The sequence below is a fragment of the Chenopodium quinoa genome, unplaced genomic scaffold (assembly GCF_001683475.1).
Source record: "Chenopodium quinoa cultivar QQ74 unplaced genomic scaffold, ASM168347v1, whole genome shotgun sequence".
Classification (NCBI taxonomy): domain Eukaryota; kingdom Viridiplantae; phylum Streptophyta; class Magnoliopsida; order Caryophyllales; family Amaranthaceae; genus Chenopodium; species Chenopodium quinoa.
Window position 1 is genome coordinate 868,585 of NW_018742903.1, and position 18,978 is coordinate 887,562.

Genomic DNA, 18,978 nt, shown 5'->3' on the forward strand with positions numbered 1-18,978 from the left:
GTCTAGGTTCAGCGTAAAATAAATTGTAATCAAAGTACATTCTATTCTAATAATTGGTAAAGTCCAAAATAACATATGGACATAAGCATTTAATAATAAGATGTTTCAATAAGGTAATGTCCTATCCGTATTTGGGTTAATTCCTTATATAAAAACAAGTTTTATAATTCGATCTTCGTTTTTTTGGATCAAATAGGGTTTCGAAGAAACTATGTTACGGTTTCTTCTCAGATTTCCTGACGAACATAGATTACCGAAAAACTTAAAAAAAAAAATTTATTTCGATTACATAATTCGCTATTTTCGCATCCGGTGATTAATATTGTACAATTAAAATCTATTTTGCAAGGATTAAAAACCCACCCGGATGCGTTAGAACCCCGATATTGGATCTAATAAAATTTCAAAAGGGCTATATAAATCGGGCCTTATTTTTTTGTCTCCATTGATGCGCAATTGAATTTAAGGGACATGGATTATAAATTTGTGGTTAATTACATTATTGGATGAACCAACTTGAAGAACTTTGAAGAACGGTGAAGAACATTGATGAACTATGAAGAACAAATGTTTTATTTTGATTTTTTTTATTTAATCTTATTTTGTATTTTATTAAAACTAGATTTTAATAAAATAATTTCGAAAATAAAAAAAAATTCGAAAAATCAATAATTAATTTTTGAAAATAAGAAAATGAATTAAAAATGGAAAAAATTAAAAAAATAGGTTTGACCAAGATTTAAAAATAAAGCAAAAATCAGCCAATCATAATTAAGTATAGTCATGGTCAAAATAAAGATGACCATAGTAGAAACATCCGTCAATATAAAGTGAAATTAGTGGAATTTTTGAGTGCTAGATGGGAATATTTTAATATAAACCTAATTGTTTAAGATTTTAAAAAAACAGTTACAAAAATTAGCAGATCCTTGCCAAATTTAGTAATGTGTCAATTATTCAAGTACGGACGATAAAAGAAAGTTTGTTAATTATTTATGAACAAATTAAAGGGAGTAGTGTTTTATAAAATAGTAATGCCTCCGATTTTTTTAATTGCATCATTTTGATTTTCACGGATTTCTAGGCAGTTTACGGAGTAGCAAAAGGTAGAGGAAAAAAAATGGGGTCCATATGATATGAAAGAGATAGAGAGAACTTATTAGTTAAAAAGGCAAGTGATGCCTCTACAAAAATGAAGAAAATACTACTCCGATAGATCCCGAGCCATTCTAGTTTTTTTTTTCCTTAAAAAAAAAATTACAATACAAAGTACTCCCTCCTTCTCTTATCTACATGCCTATTTCCCATTTTTCACGACAAGTAAGGAACTTAGAGATTCCTTAAAACTCATGATTGAGAAGTACAAATGTGTATGTGGGGTTAGAGAGAGATAAAGAGAAAGAAAAGGTAGTTGGTAATTATTGAAGGAAAATTTTGTTAATTACTACCTCAGAAAGACTGGCTTTGTGAATTACTACACCTAAAAAAAAGGTTGTTAATTACTACCCCTAATTCAGATAAATTCTACCGATTACTACCTAATTGCATTTTTCGGGAACTTAAGATATAAATGACATCACTTTTCTGGTTAATCCCTCATTAAATCAAATTTAACCTGATATGTGTGTCGCGTACCTAACAAAAATAAACCTAACTATTCCTCCTAACTATGTAGTCGGGCAAGTAAGGGTCAAATCCCAAGAGACTAAGGTCCACCTAATTAATCAGACTCAAGTAATCAAAAGCAAGTAACCAATCAATAATGACTAACACTAATAACTAATATATTAAATAGCACAATTAATCTAGAGAAAATGATAGTCAGTAAACTAAAGTATCCAAGATCAAGCATTACCACGAATATAATCAATACACTAATAAATCTACCACCAATAACAAGTCAATTTACAAGAGGAATAGCATTCCCAAATCAATACCAAAGGTCTCTTCCGAGTTATCAATGGCTTCCCATATCAACTATCAAGCCTATTTTCATGGAATCAAGCAATAAGGGATATTAAACACAATACTTAACTTCCTAATCATCCAATCACCTTCTTCCGTGATGATCTTCAAACCCTTAATTGAAATACCCAAATCCTGTTAATACCCAACTTTCGTTGCAATAAGAACAAGGGGATGATAACATACTAATTATTCCTAATCTAGCATTGGCATAAACACAATCAATTAAGCATGTCAATTGGGATTATTATTGGAGAAATTAAAGATTCATTTCATATATCAATTATATTCGGGCTTTGCAAGATCCCGGATTAAGGATCTGCTAACACATATTAACCAAAGCAAAAACAAGATTCAATGAAGAAAACATAATTAATGAGCAATGAAAAATAAAAGAGAGATAAAGTAGATGAATACCAATTACTTCAATTGAAAGAACTTGAATTGTTGATGAACAATAATCCTCACTAAGGAGTAGAAATTAATTGCTTAAGGAGAGTAAACTAGGGTTTAAAAGTAGTTCTAATACTAGGGAAATAATAAGATGTCTTCTCTTTATGATTACAATGGGTATTTATACCCTTGAAAAAAAGATAAAATTCCGTAAACAATTAATGACGGTCATCGCGCAAAAGTGTCCGGTCAGACCGGGCGAAGCCTGTCCGATCGGGCGGACAAAGTTACTGCCTTCTTCTGCGTCCTTCTCCTTCTGCCCGGTCAGCCAGGGCAACTCACGCCCGATCGGGCGCGCGTAACAGCTTCAAGAATGATGCTCTAAAAATAACTCTTCACTGCCCGGTCTGCCAGGGCATGACATGCCCGATAGGGCACGTGGAATCAAATGACTATTCCTTGTAGTTAGCTCTTCCTTTCTTCGCCCTAGCAGCCAGGGTATGGGATGCCCGATAAGGCATTGGGGAAATCTTCATTCTTCACTCAACAATTCTTCTATAATCATCCAAAGCATATTTGATTCATCTAAGAAATCTCTGTATTCCTATGAAACTCAATAAAATAGATCGAACACACTAGAGAAGAGATTGTTAGCGAGAAATGGCTCCGTAGAGCTCAAAACCATGCAAATATACACTACAAAACGGGGGTAAATCATGTTATAAAACGCATACATCAAATTCCCCTAAGCGAACCTCTTGCTTGTCCTCAAGCAAGACAATAAAAAATAACGAGTAACTAAGCAAACATACTTCACCCCATAATGAAATTGAAAATAATAGACTCAAAATCGAAATCAGACAAGCACGCATCTTAGCCAACCAATCGGATCACTCAAACCATCAATCAACCTAAGTAGTCGTCAAGCGAAACCAACCATGTATAACTCGGGAATCGATGACCAGAATATCTCACTTGGTGGTCACTCTACACAACATTTAATTTGCAAGCTGAAAATGAGCTCAATCTCTCTCCATCCCCACTAATAATGAAAAACCCCCCATCTCACAACACTCGCGTGCTTAAAGGGTTATATTATTGCTCAACCTAATCAATTGTCAACTCGAAATGTGACATATACTCCAGCATTTTGATAGAAGACTCATTTCACATGAACACAATATCATGCACGAAGGTCAGAAGGTCTTTTCAAGCTTGTAATGTAGGCCGGGTAAAAGTGGGTAGGAAGTAAATATGGGAAATGTAGGCAATTAAAGTCTAACCGGGGAGCTAATCGAACACAATCAATAAACATCCTTGATCCATCATTCTCACTAGCAAGAGCACATACCCCAATTTCATCGTGAACATACACTACTACCCTTATTTTTTTCATTCTTCTAATTTTTTTCTTCATTTTACTTCTTTTTTTTTTCTTTTTTTTTTCCTTCCAAGGATAAAACCTCCATGCTTGTGATTCCTTCTTCTCTTTTTTTTAGAGCTCCACATTGGACGCCAATTTCATCACAAAATTAAACAAACACCATGATATAAAGCTCCCCCAAGCTAGACTTGGGAAAAGTAACCAATTGGGACCAAGGGGTTGATTTTGTGACTTTCACGAAAATTATGGACAAGACTACAACATGGGTGAGCAAGAAGGGAACAAACGTTTCTAAATTCATCTGGAGGTCGCCTAAAGAACATGGCCTTCGTCCTTCTCAACGTGCACATGCAATGTACTATGACACACTACTAAGAGTCTAAAATCAAAACTAAGATCAATATCACACTAGGAACTAGACACACATGAATAAATAATTAAGGCTCAAGCCTCATAGTTAACACAGTTAAGCTCCAGACTCATACATGGTTAATAAAGTTGACTTCTACTAGGGATCAAAACAATTCAAGGTCAAATCATGATCATTTAATTCGTAATGCAAGCCTTTCAATCAAGATCAAGTCAAAAACCTTTTGGCACTAAGGATAGGGGCATAGGGAAGTAGTTCACTGGCCATTCATTATCATGATTCTCGTATTTTTTTATTTTTATTTTGTATTTTTTTAGAGCACCCAAAGCAATAAAAACAAACCAATCAAAGCAAGAGAACGTACTAACAAGCGCACTTTAGGGCGCGCTTTAGAGCATATTTTAGGATGATTTTGGATGTATTTGGGGCCTCTTTGGCCGATTATTACCTTGTTATGCTTACGTTCCCCATATTACGTGCTTCACGGGTTTTCGGTTTGTTTTTGATGTGTTTTCAGGTAATATCAACCGAGTTTAATCGGATCCCGAGCCCTTGATGCGTAACCGAGCTAGCCTTGACCGGAGTCCGAGGAGTTAAGGAAGTTCAAGTGCCGTGCATTGATTACATAGCACAGGCAGCACGACCGTGTTACCATAGGCACACCCGTGCTGGCCTATAAGCAAGCAACCCCAGGCAAGGCAGCACGGCCGTGCAAGCCAATAGCACGGCCGTGTCAGTATCCACGCACCCGCACGGCCGTGCCAGATGTTGCACGTGCCCGTGTCAGCTTCAGTATGAGCCCCGTGCTAGAGCATATTCAGCACGGCCGTGCCATTTTTAGCACGGCCGTGCCAGGAAGCTGCACGGTCGTGCCATATATAGCACGGCCGTGCCAATTTGAAGAAGAAATCCGGTTTACTTACTGACAAGCTAGCACGGCCGTGCCAAATACAGCACGGCCGTGCTGATCCAGGGTTAACTGCGCGCTTGACTTCTCCGCATTAGAAGACGTATATAAGGCCCAACTTTAAGAGGATTCCTCAGACAGTTTTAGAGATAGTTTTGAGAGCCTTTGTAGAGAGTTATTGGAGAACGTTCTTAGTATTAGAGATTCATTAGTTTTCTTAGAGATATTTCTAGAGATTTTAGTTTTCTTGGATTGATTTGAAGCAAGATTTGCGAAGATTCTTTGTATTATTCATTGACGACGGATATCAAAGTTCTGAACTTTTCCATTGATTCGCATCAATACAATTGGTATTATTCATTCTCGTTTATTAATCAAGCTTTATTATTCCTTAATCAGAATTCATGTTTATATCTATTATGCTTTTGGAATTCATTATTGCTTTGATTATGAATATGTGTGAGTAGTCTCCTAGCTAGGGTTTCGGGATGAAACCCGACCTAGGTAATCTATGTAATTGAGGATTGATTTTGATAAACGGATTGTGATTAAATTGATTATATGCGATTGCATGTTAATTCATTATAATAGGAGTAGCTAACCTAGAATCTTGAATTTGATTGCATGATATTCTTGATTTGAACAAGAGATTGTGAATTGAGTATTTCATTATTGAATGTGGTTTGATTATGTATCGAGTAATGTTAAGTGCATGAGAAATCCAAGCTTAGTATTGCCCGTTGTCTTCCTATCACATGATATTGATCAGACTTATAGTCTTTTCATATCCCGTTTGTCTCTGTGATTCCTTGTTGCTTAGTTACCAATGGTTAGGCGGATTCCCGTTCTCCCTAGTGTCTTAGTTTATTGATTTATTCCATCTTATTAGTATTATTTTAGAACACCATTTTCCATTGATTTCGAACTAGCTTAGGTTTAAGATTGATTTGCAATTACTCTCGTTCCTCGTGGACCTAACCTTTATTTGCCATTGTACTTGGTTATAGGGTGTTCGTATAAGTATTGTTTGATTGAGAGTTAGATTGTAGCGACCGATTTAACCCTTGTCAAAATGGCGCCGTTGCCGGGGAACGGTGTTTGTTAATTGCTTTTTGATTTCTTGAGTCTAGTTCATCATAAAAAAGCACAAAAAGATTTTTCCTTTTTGGATACACTTGTAGCCCTGCTATTTAATTGGTTTGGTTAGTGTGTATGCGCAGGTCTAAACAGAGAGAATTAATACCCTTCGATCTAGAAATTGAAAGAACTTTGAAGAGCAATCGTAAATCTTGATTGACGTCATCAAACTCTCAAGGAAAGGAACACAACACACAACAGGTTCCAATGGCAGACATACCGCGCCAACCCAATCGGCCAGCACCACGACCCCTTAAGGAGTTGGGAACTCCTGGGGCGTATAGAGCTTCAAGTGGGATTGCTCCACCCACTAATGAGGCCAATGATTTCGAGATCCGGCCGGCTATGATCACCCTCATCGAGAGAAGGCAGTTTAGTGGTGCCAAGCATGAGAGCCCTTTGGCTAATTTGAACGAATTTGAGAAGTACTGCAATACCATCAAGGTTAATGGGGTGAATCAAGAGTTCGTGAGATTGAAGCTTTTCCCCTTTTCACTTATTGGGAGAGCTCTCGAATGGTTAGAGAAGGAGGTGAAGCCGAACTCTCTACACACTTGGGATGATGTCACGACATCATTCTTGGGAAGATTTTATTCCCAAAAGAAGACGGCCGATGCTAGAGCTTTGATCCAGGAATTTCGGCAAAGGAGTGGGGAGTCAATCTACGAAGCATGGGAAAGGTACAAGGAGTATCAAAGAGAGTGCCCACACCACGGAATCCCAACATATCAAGTTTTACAGATTTTCTATGGAGGATTGAGTCCTCAAGGGAAGACCAGTTTGGATGCGGGAGCAGGTGGCCCCATTATGAACAAAACCGAAGAAGAAGTCATTAATATCATAGAAGATGTGGTACGACACCACATGGATTGGCAAGATGGAGAGCGAGAGGCCATGAGCAAGAGTGGAGGAGCGGTCTATTCGGTAGACCATCTTAATGCAATCGGGAATTTGACATCGCAAATTGTAAATCTAGGTAAGGAAATGTCAATTATCAAAGAGAAGCTCAACGCTCCACCGCATCAAAATCTTCCATCCTATTCTAAGGGAGCAGGTATGCACTCTAACTCTAATAATATGCCTGCTGGATGTATATTCTGTGAAAACTGTGGGTCTTATGACCATGATACCTCTGCCTGTAACGTAGATTCCCAATTTCAATCCAACTATAATGATGGTAATGAGTGTGATAATGAACAAGTCAATGCCTTGTCTTATGATAATAGACCTAGGAATGACAATAACAGATATTTACCACCTAATCAAAGAGGGAACAATTATAATCAACAGGGTAATAATTCTGACTACCAACAGCAAAACCAGTGGGAAAACAGGAACCAAAGGGACCAAAATCCCCAAGGGTCTTATAATCAACATGGTAATTTTGGTAATCAGAATAATTACCAACAAAATGCAGGTAATCAAGGGCAATACAATCAGAACATGAATGCCAATAACAGGGGAAATTGGAATAACAATGGTAACAGGAACAACATCCAAAATCAAAATCCCCAACAGTCTAATGCGCGTGGCTCCCGAGCCTCTAATGACAACTACAATGCTCAAGGACCATCGCAAAGGACTAGTTTGGAGGAGATGATGGAAGCACATACCAAAATGTTCAACACTTTCATGGCCACCAGTGACAAAAAGTTTAATGAAGTGATGACACATAATAAAATGCTTGAAACCCAGATTTCTCAGTTGGCTAGTGCTATAAAGGATGGGGTTGGAGTGTCAAAACTCCCACCTCAAGGTATTGACCCTAAAAACTCTGAAAATGCTATCACCACTAGGAGTGGAAAGACATTGAGGGGGAGCGATGAAGTAGTACCCCCTAGGAGTCAATCTGTGACTACACCTACCACTGATACTGTTATAGAGAGTGAGGAGGAGAGGACCGGAGAGAATGATAAAACTGTAGAGGTCTTAAATGAAAAGGAAGTAACACAAGTCAAAGAACCCAATCTATTGCAAAAACTTCCTTACCCCCATAAGTTTGTGAGATATAAGTTGGATGTTCAATTCGGTAAGTTTTTAGATACTTTGAAGCAAATTCACCTTTCCATACCATTCACCGACGCTATAAAACAAATGCCTAACTATGCTAGGTTTTTGAAAGATATTTTGAGTGGCGGGAGGAATTGTGATGGGGTGGAAACTGTTAACCTCACCGCGAATTGTAGTGCATATCATCATGAACAAGATGCCTCCCAAATTGGGAGACCCAGGTAATTTCTCAATCCCTTGTGCTATTAATAAAATGAAAATTGATAATGCATTATGTGATCTTGGGGCTAGTGTTAGTCTTATGCCATATTCTGTATATCAAAGATTAGGGGTAGGAGAACTTCTTCCTACCAACATTACCCTACAGTTAGCTGATCGTTCGATCAAATTTCCTAAGGGTAAGGTAGAAGATGTTCCCCTACGAGTTGGGAAATTTGTGATACATGTGGATTTTGTAGTTTTGGAAATGGATGAAGATAATCATATACCTATTATTCTTGGGCGACCTTTCCTAGCTACCTCTGGTGCTCTCATTGATGTGAAGAGTGCCAAGATTTCTTTAAAGGTAGGAGAGGAGGTCCTTGAATTTGATCTGAACAAAAGCATGCAATATCCTTTGTCTACTTCCGAAAACTGCATGATGATTGACACTATTGATTCGATTGTCTCTAGTATGCATACACTATTGCTTTCTACTAACCATGATCTTGAGCCAAGTGATACCGATGAGAGCAGGTACATAGATGAGCAAATGCTAGAGGAAGATGATGGTGATAACGGTTTCAAGGAAATTACACCCATGTATGCACTTGCTAAGGCCACCACAAAAGAGGTAAACGAGGCCCCTAAGGTAGAATTGAAACCTCTACCATTACATCTAAGGTACGAATTTCTTGGCCCTGATTCAACTTATCCTGTCATTGTGAATTCTTCTTTAGATGCGGACCAAACTCGGAAGTTGTGTGATGTATTGAGAGAGCATCAAAGTGCCATAGGCTATACCATTGATAACCTCAAGGGTATTAGCCCCGCTATATGTATGCATCACATAACTCTCGAGGATGGTGCGAGGCCTTCTATTGAGAGGCAGAGGAAACTCAATCCTCAAATGGGGGAGGTGGTGAAGAAAGAGATCACCAAACTTCTTGATGCAGGTATCATCTTCCCCATTTCAAGCTCTAGATGGGTTTCCCCTGTGCATGTTGTCCCTAAGAAGGGGGGAATGACTGTAGTTGAGAATGAAAATGGTGAGCTCATCTCAACTAGAACGGTGACCGGCTGGCGGATGTGCATAGACTATAGACGTCTAAACGCATCTACCAAAAAGGACCATTTTCCCCTCCCTTTTATTGATCAAATGCTCGAAAGACTAACTAGGCACAAGTATTATTGCTTTCTTGACGGTTATTCGGGGTTTTTCCAAATACCTATAAACCCGGATGACCAAGAGAAGACGACTTTTACTTGTCCATATGGTACTTTTGCCTACAGGAGAATGCCTTTTGGACTTTGCAATGCACCGGGCACCTTTCAACGGTGTATGATGAGCATTTTTGGGGACATGTTGGAGGCCGAGATGGAGGTTTTCATGGACGATTTTTCTGTTGGGGGAGCCTCCTTTGATGATTGCCTAGTGAACTTGGGGAAGTGCCTACAACGGTGTGAGAGAGTGAATTTAGTCCTGAACTGGGAGAAGTGTCACTTCATGGTTGAAGAAGGTATTGTCCTCGGTCACAAGATCTCAAATGCAGGCATAGAGGTGGACAAAGCAAAGGTTGAAGTTATAGCAAAGCTACCACCACCGGTCAATGCAAAAGGGGTAAGACAATTCCTAGGGCATGCGGGGTTCTATAGGCGATTCATAAAAGATTTCTCTCTTATAGCCAAGCCTTTGACTGCCTTATTGCAAAAGGAAGTCGACTTCAAGTTCGACAAAGAGTGCCTACAAGCTTTTAACACACTTAAGAAAGCTTTGATATCGGCACCGATTGTGCAAGGACCACGGTGGGATCTACCTTTTGAGTTGATGTGCGATGCTAGTGATACGACTATTGGAGATGTTCTTGGGCAACGAGTTGAGAAGAGGGTTCACGTGATCTATTACATGTCCAAGACCTTAAATGAAGCACAAAGGAACTACACCACTACAGAGAAAGAGTTCCTAGCCATTGTTCATGCATTTGAGAAATTTTGGGACTACCTCATTGGTTCCAAAACGATTGTTTATACCGACCATGCTGCCATCAAGTACCTAATTTCGAAGAAGGAATCCAAACCACGCCTCCTCCGATGGGTCCTCTCTTTACAACAATTTCATGTGGAGATCCGGGACAAGAAGGGAGCCGAGAATGTGGTTGCGGATCACCTTTCGCGCATGGAGAGGGAGCAACAAGAAGATGATGGGCTGCCCATTTGTGATGAGTTGAAGGATGATGTTTTATACCTCCTCAAGGAGAAGATTCTACCATGGTTTGCGGATTTGGTAAACTACTTGGCTTGTGAGGAGTTTCCCCCCGATTACTCCAAGAACCAACGGAAGAAGATTAGGAGAGATGCAAGGCATTACATATGGGATGATCCAATTTTGTTCAAGAGAGGTGTAGATGGTCTCCTAAGAAGGTGCGTTCCGGAGGAAGAAGTTCATAGTGTGCTGAAAATGTGCCACTCCGACCCTTGCGGAGGTCACATGGGGGCTAATAAGACAGCCCAAAAGGTTTTGCAATGTGGGCTATGGTGGCCCCATATCTTTAGGGACGCGTGGGCATTTGTGAAGACTTGCGATGCTTGCCAACGGAGTGGAAACATTTCCAAGAAGAATGAAATGCCTCAAAAACCCATACTTGAACTTGAGATCTTTGATGTGTGGGGCATTGACTTTATGGGACCCTTCCCTTCCTCCCGTGGGAACCAATACATACTTGTGGCTGTGGATTACGTGTCTAAGTGGGTGGAAGCAATTGCCTCCCCTACAAATGATCACAAGGTGGTGGTGAAACTCTTCAAGAAGATTATATTTCCAAGGTTCGGGGTTCCTAGAGCGGTTATAAGTGACAACGGGTCACACTTTGTGCATTGGGCCTTTCAAAGGATGCTTCGGAAGAATAGAGTACATCAAAGGTTCGGGACAACCTATCACCCTCAATCTAGTGGGCAAGCGGAAGTCTCCAATCGACAGATAAAGTCCATCCTTGAGAAGACAGTGGCGAAGAATAGGAAAGATTGGTCCGATAAGCTTGATGATGCACTTTGGGCATACCGGACTGCTTTCAAGACCCCAATAGGCACCACCCCATACCGCTTGATCTACGGGAAAGCATGTACCTCCCGGTCGAACTAGAGCACCGCGCTCAATGGGCTATCAAGAAGTTAAATTTTGATCTAGCAAGCGCGGGAGAGCAACGGATGTTGGACCTTCATGAATTGGAGGAGCTTCGGATGGACGCATATGACAGTGCGAACCTATACAAGTCCCGATCTAAGGAGTTCCATGACCGGAAGATAGAGCGGAAGGTGTTCAATGTTGGTGACAAAGTCCTCTTATATAACTCTAGGATGAAGCTCTTCCCCGGTAAGTTGATGTCAAGATGGAGGGGTCCATTCACTGTCAAAGATGTTTTCCCTTCCGGTGCGGTTGAGCTTTATGATTCTAGTGGGTTGCAATCCTTCGTGGTTAATGGGCAAAGGTTGAAGACATACTATGAGGGAGCCCATGTTGGTGTGATAGATGTGTTCGAATGCGGTCACAAGAGTTGAATGTGACCACGTCAAGCTATCGACGTTAAACTTAGCGCTTCCAGGAGGCAACCCGATTTTCTTGCTTTTACTAGAGTAGTTTCTTTTGTTTTGTAGTTGGTTTAGCTCCTAATTTGTGTGAGTTTTGTGTGCTCTTGTGTGTTTTTGTGCAGGTAGAAGATTGGTTAGAAGTCGGAATGAAGAGAGTGATGCGTGCCTTGAAGGAAAAGAAAACCTGCAGACTGCAGCAGACAGCACGGCCGTGCCATCAAATAGCACGGCCGTGCCAGAATCCAGCACGGCCGTGCCAGAATCTGCACGGCCGTGCCAAACCTCAAAAGCCCACTGACATTCTAGCACGGTCGTGCCATTTTCAGCACGGCCGTGTCAAGTAATAGCACGGCCGTGCCAATTTTAGCACGGCCGTGCCAATTTTAGCACGGCCGTGCCATCTGAAATTCAATTTCGCAAAAAGCCTGCCAAGCCAACACGGCCGTGCCAAATTCGGCACGGCCGTGCCAAACCTCAGCACGGCCGTGCAGCGCAGGTTCCGGATAGTTTTTTGTGTTTTTTAAACACGATTTCACTCAAACTCTCTCATTATTCCCCAACTCTCTAACACTCTTTCCTACCCTTTTTCTCTCTAAACTAACCCAAACCCCCAACCTCCTCCCTCAATTCCTCAAATCAAACCCTAATTCCCCATATTCTTCTTTCAAGATCTCGGCACCCTCCTTGCATTGGAGCATTTTTCAAGTGATTGGACGCAAAATTCGGCCCTCTTTGAGCTCGCCACAACTCCACTTCGTGGAGTCCTCGGTGAATTCGTTTTTAAACTCATTGATTTTCGCAATTTTTGTCCAATTTCATTAGTTTTATTGAATATTTGTTGTTGAATTGTGCTTTATTGTTGCAAGTTTGGGTGAACTAGTAGTGTTAGGGTAGTACATTGCATGCTAGGATAGTTTCTTGATTGTTAATTGGTATATTGTGCTTAATTTCTTGAATCAAACATGCCTAGAACAAAGACATCGACTAGGAGACCGGGTCGGGACGATGCATCCTCATCCATGGTTCCACCCACGGTGGACACCATGGGTATTGTTTTTAATAACCCGTCCTTTTTGGACAAATTTGTAGGATTATCCCACCGACTGATCTGGCCTACCAAGTTCTACGACCCTTTAGCCGCTAGGGCTCTAGGGATCGAAAGCGACATGGTTCAACTATTTTCATTTACCAACTTTGATTCTTTCCTTACCATGCATGCTCTCACTTACAAGAGGCTTACCCTCGAATTTTTGTCTTCTTTGTACGTGCATCGGGATGAGAATAACTCACCCCGGTACTTGTCCTTTCAACTAATGAACTCGGGCACCATTCAAATGTCGGTGGCCCAAGTTAATGCCGCCGTTGGGTGGACATCCGACCTGAAATATGTTCCTAAGGATGGCCACTCAAAACACTACAACTCCGGGTTTTTTTGGCGGCAAATCACGGGGAAAATGGATAGAGATCCCCGTAGGGATAAGGCGACTTCCATCGTCAATCCCGCCTTTCGGTTGTCCCACAGGACCTTCTCCTCTACTATCTTTGCTAGAGGAGATAGTTTGGGTGTAGTCTCCATTAGGGAGTTACAGTTTATTTGGCACCTCACCCGTGGGGACGGGCGTCTAGACATGGGAGCGTGGTTACTAGACCACCTCGACGGTGTAGCCCGGGGTAGGGGTGATATTACTATCGGTGGCATGATCACCATTCTTGCGCAATATAATGGGATTGATTTTTCTGAATTGCAGGCTATCCCAGGCACTACGAGGCTTGATATGCGCACCTTGAGAGCCATGCAGTGGCTTAAAGGGACATCCCAGCCGGATTGCTATTTGTGGCTTGTAGCAGGCAAGCCATACGCCTACTTGCCCGATCCGGAGAGGACGGTGGTTTACAACAAAGACAACTGGATCTTCGACCCCGACTTCGCCTGGCACGAGGACGGAGGCACGGAGTATGTAGACCGCAATCCCCAGCCTCACCAGGGGGATGAGCAGGCCCACGGGGGCCAAGGAGGTGACGATGCTGATGATGATGATGATGACGAGGAGGGTGGCCCGGATGCGGCCCAGCAGATCCCGGCGCAAGACTTCGCCTGGCTCCGCCAAGGAATGGAAGATTTGAAGCTCAAGGTAACGGATTTGCGCCGGTCGAAAGAGGATATGACCTCCGCCTTCAGAGACCTGAAGAGGAGTGTTGATGATATGGCCTCCCGTTTCCCTTATGGCCCTGGCGGGCCTAGCTCGTGATCCCTTTCCCTTTCCCTTTAGTTACCTCCCTCTCCTTACTATTGTAAGTCCTTGATGTATAAACATTGAGGACAATGTTTGATTCTAGCTTGGGGGGGGGGTCTTACTTGTATTCATTCTAAAACAAAAAAAAAAACAAAAAAAAAAAAAAAAGGATTTACTGCTTTCCTAGACTAACCTTAACTTGTTTGCTAGTATGTCTTTCCTTTTTGCAGATTGAGAACATTCGAGACGCGGCATGATTTTGAAGAACGATGCTATGGCCGTTAATTGGAGCTCCCGGGAAGCAAATTTGGTGAGATCTTTTCTTTTTTTTGTGTGCTTAGGATAGTTTAGTTTAGGAAGAAGTTGAATGGTTCGAGGATGTTTGATCGGTTCTAAGGAACCTGGGATCGTTGATGTTGATATCATTCGATCACTTGTTTGTCGATTGGGATTTTATGTGATTTTTATGCCTCGTTATGTGCCTTTCAACTTATTCAGTTGGCTTAGTTGTACATATGTTTGTGTTAGATAGGAAAAGCTTCTGCTATGAGGATGTGTGGTTTAGCTTATATGATATGCCTCGTAGTCTTTTCCTATGTTTTTTTGGATCATAATAAACTTGTCTAATTGCAAAATTTTGGAATATTGTTCATGTTGGATTCGAAATGTGAATGAATGTGTATGGAATGTCTATTTCCACTTAAGCCAGTGATGAATACACAGTTCGAGTCTATTGTTGATCAATGTGGACGAGTCTAGGCGAAGGGTAGAAATAGAACACTTTTGTCATGTGAAACTCTATGCCTTTGGGTTGTGGTAAGATTGAGTCGCTTCCCGGTTGTGGATTTGACCCCCTTGATTGGTAGTTGCTTTATTTGTTAGATCCCGTGAGGTTTATTTGCTCTAGCCTTCATCATTCTTGTTGAGTGGCATATTTGGATCCTTGATTACGCATTTTTCGATCTTTGTGTTGACTAGTAGCTCCCGAGACCGACTTGACACTTTTAAGGGAGGAAGAGGGCACCTTTTTCATTTTTCTTATTTTGTTCCTTTTGTTTTGTTACAAATTGATTTTCTTTTTACATCATCTTACTTGCTAACCATGTTGAGCTTTAATTCAATTCTTGGTTAACCGTGTTACAAACCCGATGGCCAATGTTTTACCAACCCTTAGTTGTGAAGCGTTTACCTAGATAGGTTTGTTGAGCTTATTGTTTACTAATCAAGAAATAAAGTTTGATAGTTGGTTTGAGCAGGTGTGAAAGTGAGCCTAATTGTAAATATGTAATGTGAAAGTCATTTTTGCCATCAATAAAAAAAAAAGAAAAAAAAAAGAAGAAGAGAAAAGCCGTCCGAATTGTGAAAAAGGCAAGGACACATAAATAAAGTTTTGAAGTTTGAAAGAGGTCATTTGAGTGTGTATTATATGGATAATTTGGGATGTGTAAGAATGTGAATCAATGAGATTGTGGAAAGTAAATTACATCTTTTGAACTATTGTTTTTGAGAATTGTGATTCTTGCGCTTCATTTAGGAATTAACCCCACTTTTTTAAATTGTTTTCACCTACCTTACCCATTGCCAATACAGTACAACCCTTTTAAGACCCTTAGACTTTAGAGGTGTTCGGTTCTCTAACGGTGGAGGGAGATACCTTTCAACCCTATGGAAAGATTATGCGTAATCGAGATGTCGGGATACCTTTGTTATTTCCTCAAAACATCACTTCTTCCGGTTCCTTCGAGGAATCACGAGGGGCCAATTAGGGTGGTGATTTGAAGAAAAAGGGGAGGACGTGGCCGGTTTGGTCGGGTTTAGAGGGAAGCATGATTTCTTTGTTCTCTATGCTTGGTTTAGGTCTTGTTCGCATTTGATCAACGATATCTTGGATTGTGTGTCTCGTTGCTTGTTTGAGTGAGTTTTCCTTCCAAGCATGGTTGTTCTAAGTAGGATCCATTGATTTCATTCCGTGCTTAATTTGATTTGTTCGCAATGGCATAGTTTATTTGATCTTGTGTGTGTTTCCCTTGGTTTTTGCTCGAGGACTAGCAAAAGTGTAGCTTGGGGGGTTTTGACAAGCGCACTTTAGGGCGCGCTTTAGAGCATATTTTAGGATGATTTTGGATGTATTTGGGGCCGCTTTGGCCGATTATTACCTTGTTATGCTTACGTTCCCCATATTACGTGCTTCACGGGTTTTCGGTTTGTTTTTGATGTGTTTTCAGGTAATATCAACCGAGTTTAATCGGATCCCGAGCCCTTGATGCGTAACCGAGCTAGCCTTGACCGGAGTCCGAGGAGTTAAGGAAGTTCAAGTGCCGTGCATTGATTACATAGCACAGGCAGCACGACCGTGTTACCATAGGCACACCCGTGCTGGCCTATAAGCAAGCAACCCCAGGCAAGGCAGCACGGCCGTGCAAGCCAATAGCACGGCCGTGTCAGTATCCACGCACCCGCACGGCCGTGCAGGCCATTAGCACGGCCGTGCCAGATGTTGCACGTGCCCGTGTCAGCTTCAGTATGAGCCCCGTGCTAGAGCATATTCAGCACGGTCGTGCCATTTTTAGCACGGCCGTGCCAGGAAGCTGCACGGTCGTGCCATATATAGCACGGCCGTGCCAATTTGAAGAAGAAATCCGGTTTACTTACTGACAAGCTAGCACGGCCGTGCCAAATACAACACGGCCGTGCTGATCCAGGGTTAACTGCGCGCTTGACTTCTCCGCATTAGAAGACGTATATAAGGCCCAACTTTAAGAGGATTCCTCAGACAGTTTTAGAGATAGTTTTGAGAGCCTTTGTAGAGAGTTATTGGAGAACGTTCTTAGTATTAGAGATTCATTAGTTTTCTTAGAGATATTTCTAGAGATTTTAGTTTTCTTGGATTGATTTGAAGCAAGATTTGCGAAGATTCTTTGTATTATTCATTGACGACGGATATCAAAGTTCTGAACTTTTCCATTGATTCGCATCAATACAATTGGTATTATTCATTCTCGTTTATTAATCAAGCTTTATTATTCCTTAATCAGAATTCATGTTTATATCTATTATGCTTTTGGAATTCATTATTGCTTTGATTATGAATATGTGTGAGTAGTCTCCTAGCTAGGGTTTCGGGATGAAACCCGACCTAGGTAATCTATGTAATTGAGGATTGATTTTGATAAACGGATTGTGATTAAATTGATTATATGCGATTGCATGTTAATTCATTATAATAGGAGTAGCTAACCTAGAATCTTGAATTTGATTGCATGATATTCTTGATTTGAACAAGAGATTGTGAATTGAGTATTAGGGGTGAAAGTGATATGGACAAAAACCGAAAACCGAACCAAACCAAACCGAATTAGAAATTCGATTTGGTTTTTTTCGGTTTTCGGTTTGGATCGGTTTCAAAAAATTGAAACCGAAATATTTCGGTTTGGGGCTTTCAAAAACCGAAAACCGAAATCCAAACCGAAGTTTTAAAGCCCAAAGATTCTCAGCCCATATATCCGGATATCCCCTACATATATAAAGCAAAACCCTAATTTTTTACTTCCCTTCTTTCACTCTTCTCAGTTAGTCAGTTCTCATTTCTGCGGCCTTCCACTATTCCTCGCCAAAACCCTTATCCTCCATTCCTCTCTCAACACCTCACTCACTCCGGCCACCTCCTCACTAACTCCGAAAACTACCTTCCTCAGTACGTATCTCACAACCACCTTCATCAGTTCGACAGTTCGTGTTTGTGCTCCCTCGATCTAGTCACGATTTCTAAAAGCAGCTTGTGTTCCGGTGTTTGTCATCACCACGATACCACCTTCCTCAGTCCGGTCACCACCTCCATCACTCCTTCAGTCACGATTTGTCACCTTATTCCACCGCTATTCGTGTTCGTCGCCGCTTGTGTTCATCGTCGCTCATCAATCACCACCACCATAAATTTTCTGGGTTATCCTTGATTTTTTTAATTATCCTTTATATAATCTATAGTTGTAGATGTTAGTCTTGTAATCAATACAATTTATAAAATTATTATAGTTGTGTTAGTGTATTACTTCTTTTTATTATTATTATTTTTTTAGATCTATTCATTGTAAATTTGACTTTTTTTTTAAAAAAAAAATTTTCTTCAACAATCTGGAAAAATCCCCTTAAAAGTTCGATTTTCGGTTTGGAACCGAATTAGGTTTTTAAAATTCGGTTTGGATTGGATCGGTTTCAAATCTAGTTCGGTTTGGATTCGGTTTGAAAATTTCAAAACCGAATTAATTCGGTTTGGATTCGGTTTGGTTCAAAATCCAAACCGAATACCGAACTTTCACCCCTATTGAGTATTTCATTATTGAATGTGGTTTGATTATGTATCGAGTAATGTTAAGTGCATGAGAAATCCAAGCTTAGTATTGCCCGTTGTCTTCCTATCACATGATATTGATCAGACTTATAGTCTTTTCATATCCCGTTTGTCTCTGTGATTCCTTGTTGCTTAGTTACCAATGGTTAGGCGGATTCCCGTTCTCCCTAGTGTCTTAGTTTATTGATTTATTCCATCTTATTAGTATTATTTTAGAACACCATTTTCCATTGATTTCGAACTAGCTTAGGTTTAAGATTGATTTGCAATTACTCTCGTTCCTCGTGGACCGAACCTTTATTTGCCATTGTACTTGGTTATAGGGTGTTCGTATAAGTATTGTTTGATTGAGAGTTAGATTGTAGCGACCGATTTAACCCTTGTCACGTACCGAGAGATATATACATATACACAATCCTCCCCCAAGCTACACTCGGCAATGGCCTC